This window comes from Homarus americanus, unplaced genomic scaffold (assembly GCF_018991925.1).
Source record: "Homarus americanus isolate GMGI-L3 unplaced genomic scaffold, GMGI_Hamer_2.0 scaffold28, whole genome shotgun sequence".
NCBI lineage: Eukaryota > Metazoa > Arthropoda > Malacostraca > Decapoda > Nephropidae > Homarus > Homarus americanus.
Genome location: NW_024742238.1, coordinates 1,690,422 through 1,698,326, shown reverse-complemented (window position 1 = coordinate 1,698,326; position 7,905 = coordinate 1,690,422). Strand labels below are relative to the sequence as shown.

General features: G+C 47.0%; 1 non-coding gene across 1 annotated transcript; it reads left to right on the top strand.

Annotated features, from left to right (window-relative positions):
* The first annotated feature begins 2,856 nt into the window (after window positions 1–2,856).
* Trnag-gcc lies at window positions 2,857–2,927 on the top strand. Its single transcript has one exon. It is a non-coding gene; the product is annotated as a tRNA-Gly (tRNA).
* The last annotated feature ends 4,978 nt before the right edge of the window (window positions 2,928–7,905 follow it).

Below are 7,905 nucleotides of genomic sequence, written 5' to 3'. Positions count from 1 at the left end.
AGGATCACACTACTGAGCGAGGAGGAGAAATGGGAGGTTATTCGGCAGGCAAAAAATTTAGCAAGGAGCGAGGCATTTCGGAGTATATTCATTCTCCCAGATCGCACGGTAATGCAGAGGGAACAGCACAAAATACTCCAGCAGGGCTTCAAGCAGAGAAGGGAAGAGTCGAGGAGGAACGGGAACGGGTGTACATGGGTTATATTCAGGGAGGGGTAGTGGAAGAAAGTGTGCCGACACGGAACCAGGGGACAGCAGCGCACCCTCCACCCGGTCTACCCACCACCCGGGAGGTGGCACCAGATCTGCCTATCAGTCGGGAGGAGGCAAGCCCCTTGTAAGCAAAGACATTTCTAACCACACCCTGCAAAATACAGTGTACTTGGCAAAGCAACAGCTTCTGAGAATGGGGGGGGGGGGCTTAAATGTCATGTACTACATGACATTTAAGCCAGAATTAGTTCTCGGTAACGTCTCTGCTCTTAGTAGTAACCCCTCATTCTCAGAAGCTGCAGCTTAAACAGACGATGTTGTTATGGTGAGAGAACCTGAACGGATCTCCAAAATTTTGCCCAAATTTTCCGGTCCTTCCGAATTATCGCCAAAGAAACGGGCAACAAATAAAAAAAATTGAATCCAAATTTACAAACTTCAGACGTAGTACATGCGGACAGACTTCAAAGGGGCCACCCAGATTTACTCCCCAGGAATGTTAACGATGTCCCAGACACATCTGTTCAAATCGCAAATACATCAAGTACAACAAGTGTAGCTAATGATTAGTGTTTAAAACTACGTTCTGGAAAACAATGCTTAAGCGAATCCACCTTTTCTATAATGGCTTGGATCATCGTACTGCTACTCCTCCTTTGTGGCACCACCGTGTTGACTTACACACCCACGGAAGTCCTGAAACCCAGTGCCTTAGCCGCACCTTTAGGATGGGTCCTCATCATTGAAGACGTCGTGGCCATAAAGAATGAGTTGCACGGTTTACTAAATATTCCGAGAGATGGAGTCTATTGATGCTCACCTCTACGTCAACGTCCTAACATTTCTACCATGGCAACACAAACTATAAATCTTCAGCAACTTCGTCTCAGGAACCTTCATAAGAATGTCGTCGCAGGTGAACACTCTATTCCAGCATCTCAAGATAACACTGCTAAGAAGGCGCGTTCTCAAACTCGACGAAAGCGTGGATTATTTAATTTTGTTGGTCTCATTCAACGCACTCTATTTGGCACGGCAACTGCAGAAGACATAGGCAAATTAGGAGACCGTTTGAATATTGTTACTCAAGCAGTACATACACAGAATCGTGCTATACCTCAGACTTTTCATGCAATTCATTCTTTGGAAATAAAGATTAACATTATTTTTTTCTGAATCTAACCATTTATCTAGTTCTTTATAATTGATGAATTCAGTGAATACACTGGAATGGCTAATTTCTTTTTCTGAGTATCTGACTGCTGCAGAAAATTCTGCCCAAGCTTTATCTACTAACAAGGACAAACTAATTGCAAGTGTAGTTGATGCAGGGTTAAGACGCGTGGATGCACAGCTTGTGCCTGTACATACTCTTCTTGAAGCATTACAAATAGCCAAGGCGAGTTACCATCTAAGGCCTATTTTCACAGATCAGGAGGTGGAATATTATTATCCTCTGTTAGAGTCAACTCACGCATAATGCTATACTTATCCACATACCCATGCTCTCTCAACGCAAATTTAATGCATGACATTTAAAACCTATCCCATTGTATTCTAATGACACACTGTTTACTCTGGATAAACCAACTGAAATTTTACTAATAGATGAAGACTACTCATTGTTAGCAGTGGATGATCCTAGGCCGTTGAGTGTATGGAGAGAGGGGAGGTGAAGAGTGTATGGAGTGAGGGGGAGGTGAAGAGTGTGGAGGGAGGGGGAGGTGAAGAGGTGGAAGAGTGTGGAGGGGGGAGGTGAAGAGTGTGTGGTGGGAAGGGGAGGTGAAGAGTGTGGAGGGAAGGAGGTCAGGAGTGTGTGGATGGGGAGGTGGAGAGTGTATGGAGGGAGGGGATGTGAGGGTGTATGAAAGGAGGGGAGGTGAGTGTATGGATGGAGGGGAAGTGAGGAGAGTATGGATGGAGGGGGAAGTAAGAGTGTAGGAAGACGATGGGGGTAAAGTGTTTATGGAGGGAGGGGAGGTGAAGAGTGTATGGATGGAGGGGAGGTGAGGAGTATGGATGGAGAGGAGTAAGGAGTGTGGATGGAGGGGAGATGAGGAGTGTATGGATGGAGAGGAGGTAAGAGGTGTATGGATGGAGGAGGTAAGGAGGTGTATGGAGGACGATGGAGGTGAGGAGATATGGAGGGAAGGGGGGGTGAAGAGAGTATTGAGGGGGAAATGAGGAGTGAATGGAGTTAGGGAGAAATGTGGAGTAAATTGAGGAGGAATATAATGATTTTGTTTGAGGGAGGAAGGTGATGAGAAGTGGGTGAAGCTAGGATGAAAGGGGCAGTGAATGAGAGTGAGGAGAATTATGAAGAATACGGTTTTGTGCGTGCGTGCGTTACCTAAATTATCCACACATTCCCTCCTCCTATATAACATTGAGATATATCACCAACAACCATATATCTCTGACTATATTTTCCTGCTATAAATTCACAACCCAACAAACAGACAACAGGAGCTGACTGTGTTATTATTCCACATTGTTATGAGTGCGTTGTGTATGGAAATTGGCTGATGTTTATTTGCTGGGGCTGTAAATTGGGAATAGAAATGAGATTTGTTTTTTGTAGCACTGTAGGGAAATATAAATAAGATTTAAATATTTAGTAAAATGGATTAACGTTGTTAATAAGCATCGGTGGTTCAGTGGTAGAATTCTCGCCTGCCACGCGGGAGGCCCGGGTTCGATTCCCGGCCGATGCACATTTTACAGTGGAGTAACTCATCAAGATCGCCAAATCTTTATGTCAGGGACGCCCTTGTACCAACGACATTACTAGGTGAGTGGTCACGGAGGTGAGGGCGGAGGGGAGGGGGTGGTAGAGGGAGTGAGAAAGGAGAGGGTGGCAGAGGGACGAGGAAGGGGTCCCTGAGATATGCTAGTCACTGTCAGTTGAATGAGAATCTCTAAAAGTGAGTCACCAGACTGGTGCCTGCACGCCAGGACCTCAGGTACCAACTTGCACTACAGGTTCACTACAGCTGTGCAACAGACGAGAAAGGGGTGATTTAACATAAGTTTATAAGCATCTCAGAGGACATTACGCAGTCGAGTATTAATGTCCAGAGATAGGTGATGCCCCAAAAGAGGTCACAGCCTCAAGTTAAAGAAGCCACATGTAGAGAAAATTGTCATACTTGACCAACACTGGGACAGGTTCAGGGTACATTCTAGAGCCAGTGTATGCTCAGTACTTACCAACAATGTGTCTGACTGTCTAGAGCAGTACAGTAGTTCCCAAACTTTTCAACTTCAAGGACCAGCGGAGAGTGAACAAAATTCTGCGGATCGGTAATTGTAGATATTTTATATTTACAACATACTTCGTGCATATACAGTAGACCCTCGGTATTTCGTGAGGGTATTAGAGGGTATTAGAAATAAAACTGCCCAGGCTAAAGGTCCCTAAGAGTCCCGGACCGAACATGGTGTATCCTAGAGTGCTAAGAGAGTTGTGCAACGAGCTTGCAGAGCCCCTGAAGTTCCTGTTTTGTAAATTCCTGGATGAACAAATGGTCCCCAGTGAATGGAAAGTAGCTTATGTGAGTCCTATCTTCAAGAAGGGCGATCGTCACTCCACGAACAACTACAGACCGGTGAGCCTGACCAGCATAATATGTAAACTACTTGAGTGTATTATCAGAGATGCCGCAATGGAACATCTAATACGAAACAACCTTGTAAAAGATTGCCAACACGGTTTTATGCCGAGTCGCTCCTGCTTAACACAATTGCTCAACGTATTAGATATTTGGACCCATATTCTGGAACGGGGTGGTAATATCGACAATATTTACCTAGATTTTGCCAAGGCTTTCGTCAGTGTACCCCACGAAAGGCTGAAAATCAAACTGGAAGGGTACGGAATTCGGGGAAATGTCCTAGCGTGGATAGAAGACTTCCTACATGACCGCAAGCAGTGTGTGGTGATTAATGGCACGAAATCGTCTTCTGTACCTGTCACAAGTGGGGTACCACAGGGCAGTGTATTGGGCCCGCTGTTGTTTGTTTGTTTCAAAAATGACATGCCTGACGTTGTACACTCCTCCATACAAATGTTTGTCGATGACGCCAAGTTATTTCGGGAAACTAGGAACCAAGCGGACTGTGAAGAAATACAGAAGGACCTCTGTGGGCTCCAGGAATGGTCGAAGAAATGGCTGCTGAGATTCAATGTCACGAAGTGTAAGAGGATGCACCTGGGGCGTACCAACGGTAAGGAGCCGTATCATATGTCCCAACGGGATGAAGTAACTGCACTAGTTGAGACTGTATGTAAGAAGGACCTAGGTGTGTATGTTGACAATGAGCTGAAGTTCTCGGGCCATTGCGAGAAGAAGGTAAATTAGGCAAATAAATTATTGGGTCATATACGAAGGTCGTTCAGATATCTAGACGGTCCGTCCCTCGTAACGATCTTCAGGCGTGAAGTGCTTCCCCATCTGGAGTACTGTCACCCCATCTGGTCCCCGAGATATGCTAGGGACTGTCAGTTGGTTGAAAATGTTCAAAGGAGGGCCACCAGACTGGTGCCTGCACTTCGGAACCTCAGCTACCCTGAGAGATTGGAGCGCCTGAACTTGCCTAGCTTATACTACAAACGGGCAAGGGGGGACCTAGTTGAGGTGTATAAGCATCTCAGGGGCACTACTCAGTTGAATGTCCTTACTTGGAGCTGGCGGAAGTTTGCCCCACAAGGGGTCACAGCTCAAGATTGAAGAAGCCGCAAGTCCAGAAAACTGTGAGGGCAAACTTTTCGGAGTGAGGGCTGTAAACTTTTGGAACAATCTACCAGAGAGTGTTGTGACGGCACCGAGTGTGAGCTCTTTCAAGACAAGACTTGACCAACACTGGAGCGGGTTCAGGTACATTCACGAGCCGGTGCATGCCCAGTATTTGCCAACAGTGCGTGACAGAGACGTGACCGATCGCTCGGGTGGCTAGCGAGCCGATCTTTTGGTGAAGAAGATAAATGAAAAGGAAAAGTAATGAGAGACGTGACCGATCGCCCAAGCGGCTAACAAGCCGATCAGTGGCGAAGAGGATAAAAGTAATAGATAATTAAGGGGAAATATCGCTTTTGAGATACACCATTCAATAGTGTGGAAGACGGAGTGGGGGACCAGACACCCAAAAAAAAAATGCCTTCAAGACGTTTATTTCTGTAAATATTGACAGTAGCTCAGGAGCGAGGATCCACGGGTGCTTACAATATATTCTTGTCTTCTAATAATCTTTTCGCGGCATCGTAGACGAATAGTTTTAAAAATTGTAATATAGACGGAAAGCAAAACACCGATGACGTTGCAAGAAAGTTTGGAAACAAAATACGTGTGGGAAAAGTCTCTTTGGCGATAAGATCTCTCACGGAGGAATCCTCCGGTGGTGTTCTGCCAATAAACAGAGAAACATTAAAACAACTGAAGGAAAAACATCCCCCTGCATGTGAAGAGGACGGCATCACGTTCCAGGGTGACTATATCCCACCAAATGCTGTCCTGTTCGAGAGAATAACAGGAGGGATGGTGTGGAAACAAGCACTGAAAACTCAGGGAGGTGCCGGCCCTTCAGGCCTGGATGCAAACGGCTGGAGAGTCTTCCTCAGCACTAACAAGTTTGGCCCCGTAGCAAGTGATCTCTGGACTGCTATTGCCGCCCTTGCAAGAAAGCTAGCAACCTCGTGCTGCCAACACTTCCATGCTCTGACGGCCTGCCGCCTCATTCCCCTGGATAAGAATCCCGGATGTAGGCCTATAGGGGTGGGGGAAGTACTGAGGCGGATCATCGGAAAATGCATAATGGAGGTGGTAAAGGATGATGTCAGGGTAGCAGCAGGGAGCCTACAAGTTTGAGCTGGCCACCAGGCTGGTGGGGAAGCTGCCATTCACGCCATGAGAACAATATTTGGGCAGCGTGATTGTGAGGCTGTTCTCCTGGTTGACACTTCCAACGCATTAGACATACTTGACCGATAGGCCGCACTGCACAACATCAAGATCAAGTGTACAAGCTTTGCAATGTATGTTGAAAATACCTATAGGAATCCATCAGACCTCTATATAGTAAACACCAATGCTCTAAGAGGTGATATCGTCATAAAGTCAACTTGGGGCAGCAGTATGCTGCACGCGTGCTATAGGTTTGCCACCATGGTAGGAGTGCATGGAGGAGGGGGAGGTGAAGTATGTATGGGGGTGAATAGTGTATGGAAGGAGGAAGAGATGGAGGCATGAGGACGACAGGCTGTGAAGTGTATGGAGGGAGGGGAAGAATGTATGGAGGGGAGTGTATGGGAGGCAGGGGAGGTGAAGAGGTATGGAGGGAGGGAAGGAAAGGTATGGAGGAGAGGGAAGAATGTATGGAGGGGAGGGGAGTGTATGGAGGCAGGGGAGGTGTAGAGTGTGTGGGGGGAGGGGAGATGAAGAGTTTGGTGGGGGGAGGGGGAGGGAAGTGTGTGGAGGAGGGGAGGTGAAGAGGTATGGATGAAGATGGGAGTTGGAGGAGTGTAAGGCAGGGGAGGGAGGAAGAGGTAAGTGGCAGGACGGGGAGGTGAAGAGGTGGCAGCAGGGGGAGGGGGAAGAGGGCGGCAGGAGGGGGAGGGAAGAGTGTAAGTGGCAGGATGGGGAGGTGAAGAGTGTATGGCAGGAGGGGGAGGTGAAGAGTGAAGGGCAGAGGGGAGGTGAAGAGGCGGCAGCAGGGGAGGTGAAGAGGGCGGCAGGAGGGGGAGGGGAAGAGGTAAGTGGCAGGATGGGGAGGTGAAGAGGGGAAGCGGCAGGAGGGGAGGTGAAGAGGTGGGCGGCGGTGGGAGGGGAGGTGAAGAAGGTGGAGGGGAAGGGGAGGAAGAGTGTATGGCAGGAGGGGAGGTGAAGAGGCATGGCAGACGGGGAGGCAGAGTGTATGGCAGGAGGGGGAGGTGAAGAGTAAAGGGCAGGGAGGGGAGGGAAGAGGGGTGAGGAAGGGAGGTGAAGAGTGTATGGCAGGGAGGGGGAGGTGTAGAGTAAGTGGCAGGAGGGGGGAGGTGAAGAGTGTATGGCAGGAGGGGGAGGTGAAGAGTGTATGGCAGGAGGGGGAGGTGAAGAGTGTATGGCAGGAGGGGGAGGTGAAGAGTGTATGGCAGGAGGGGGAGGTGAAGAGAGTATTGAGGGGGAGATGAGGAGTGAATGGAGTTAGGGAGAAATGTGGAGTAAATTGAGGAGGAATATAAGGATTTCGTTTGAAGGAGGAAGGTGATGAGAAGTGGGTGAAGCTAGGATGAAAGGGGGAGTGAGTGAGAGTGAGGAGAATTATGGAGAAAGCGGTTTTGCGTGCGTGCGTGTTAGTAAAATTATCCAGACATTCCCTCCTTCTATATAATATATATATATATATATATATATATATATATATATATATATATATATATATATATATATATATATATATATATATATATATATATATATATATATATCACCAACAACCATATATGACTATATTTACCTGCTATAAATCCATAGACAACAGGAGCTGTCTGTGTTATTATTCCATATTGTTATGAGTGCGTTGTGTATGGAAATTGGCTGATGTTTATTTATCGGGGCTGTAAATTGGGATTAGAAATGAGATTTGGTTTTGGTAGCACTGAAGGGAAATATAAATAAGATTTAAATATTTTGGAGAACGAATAATCATCGTTAACAA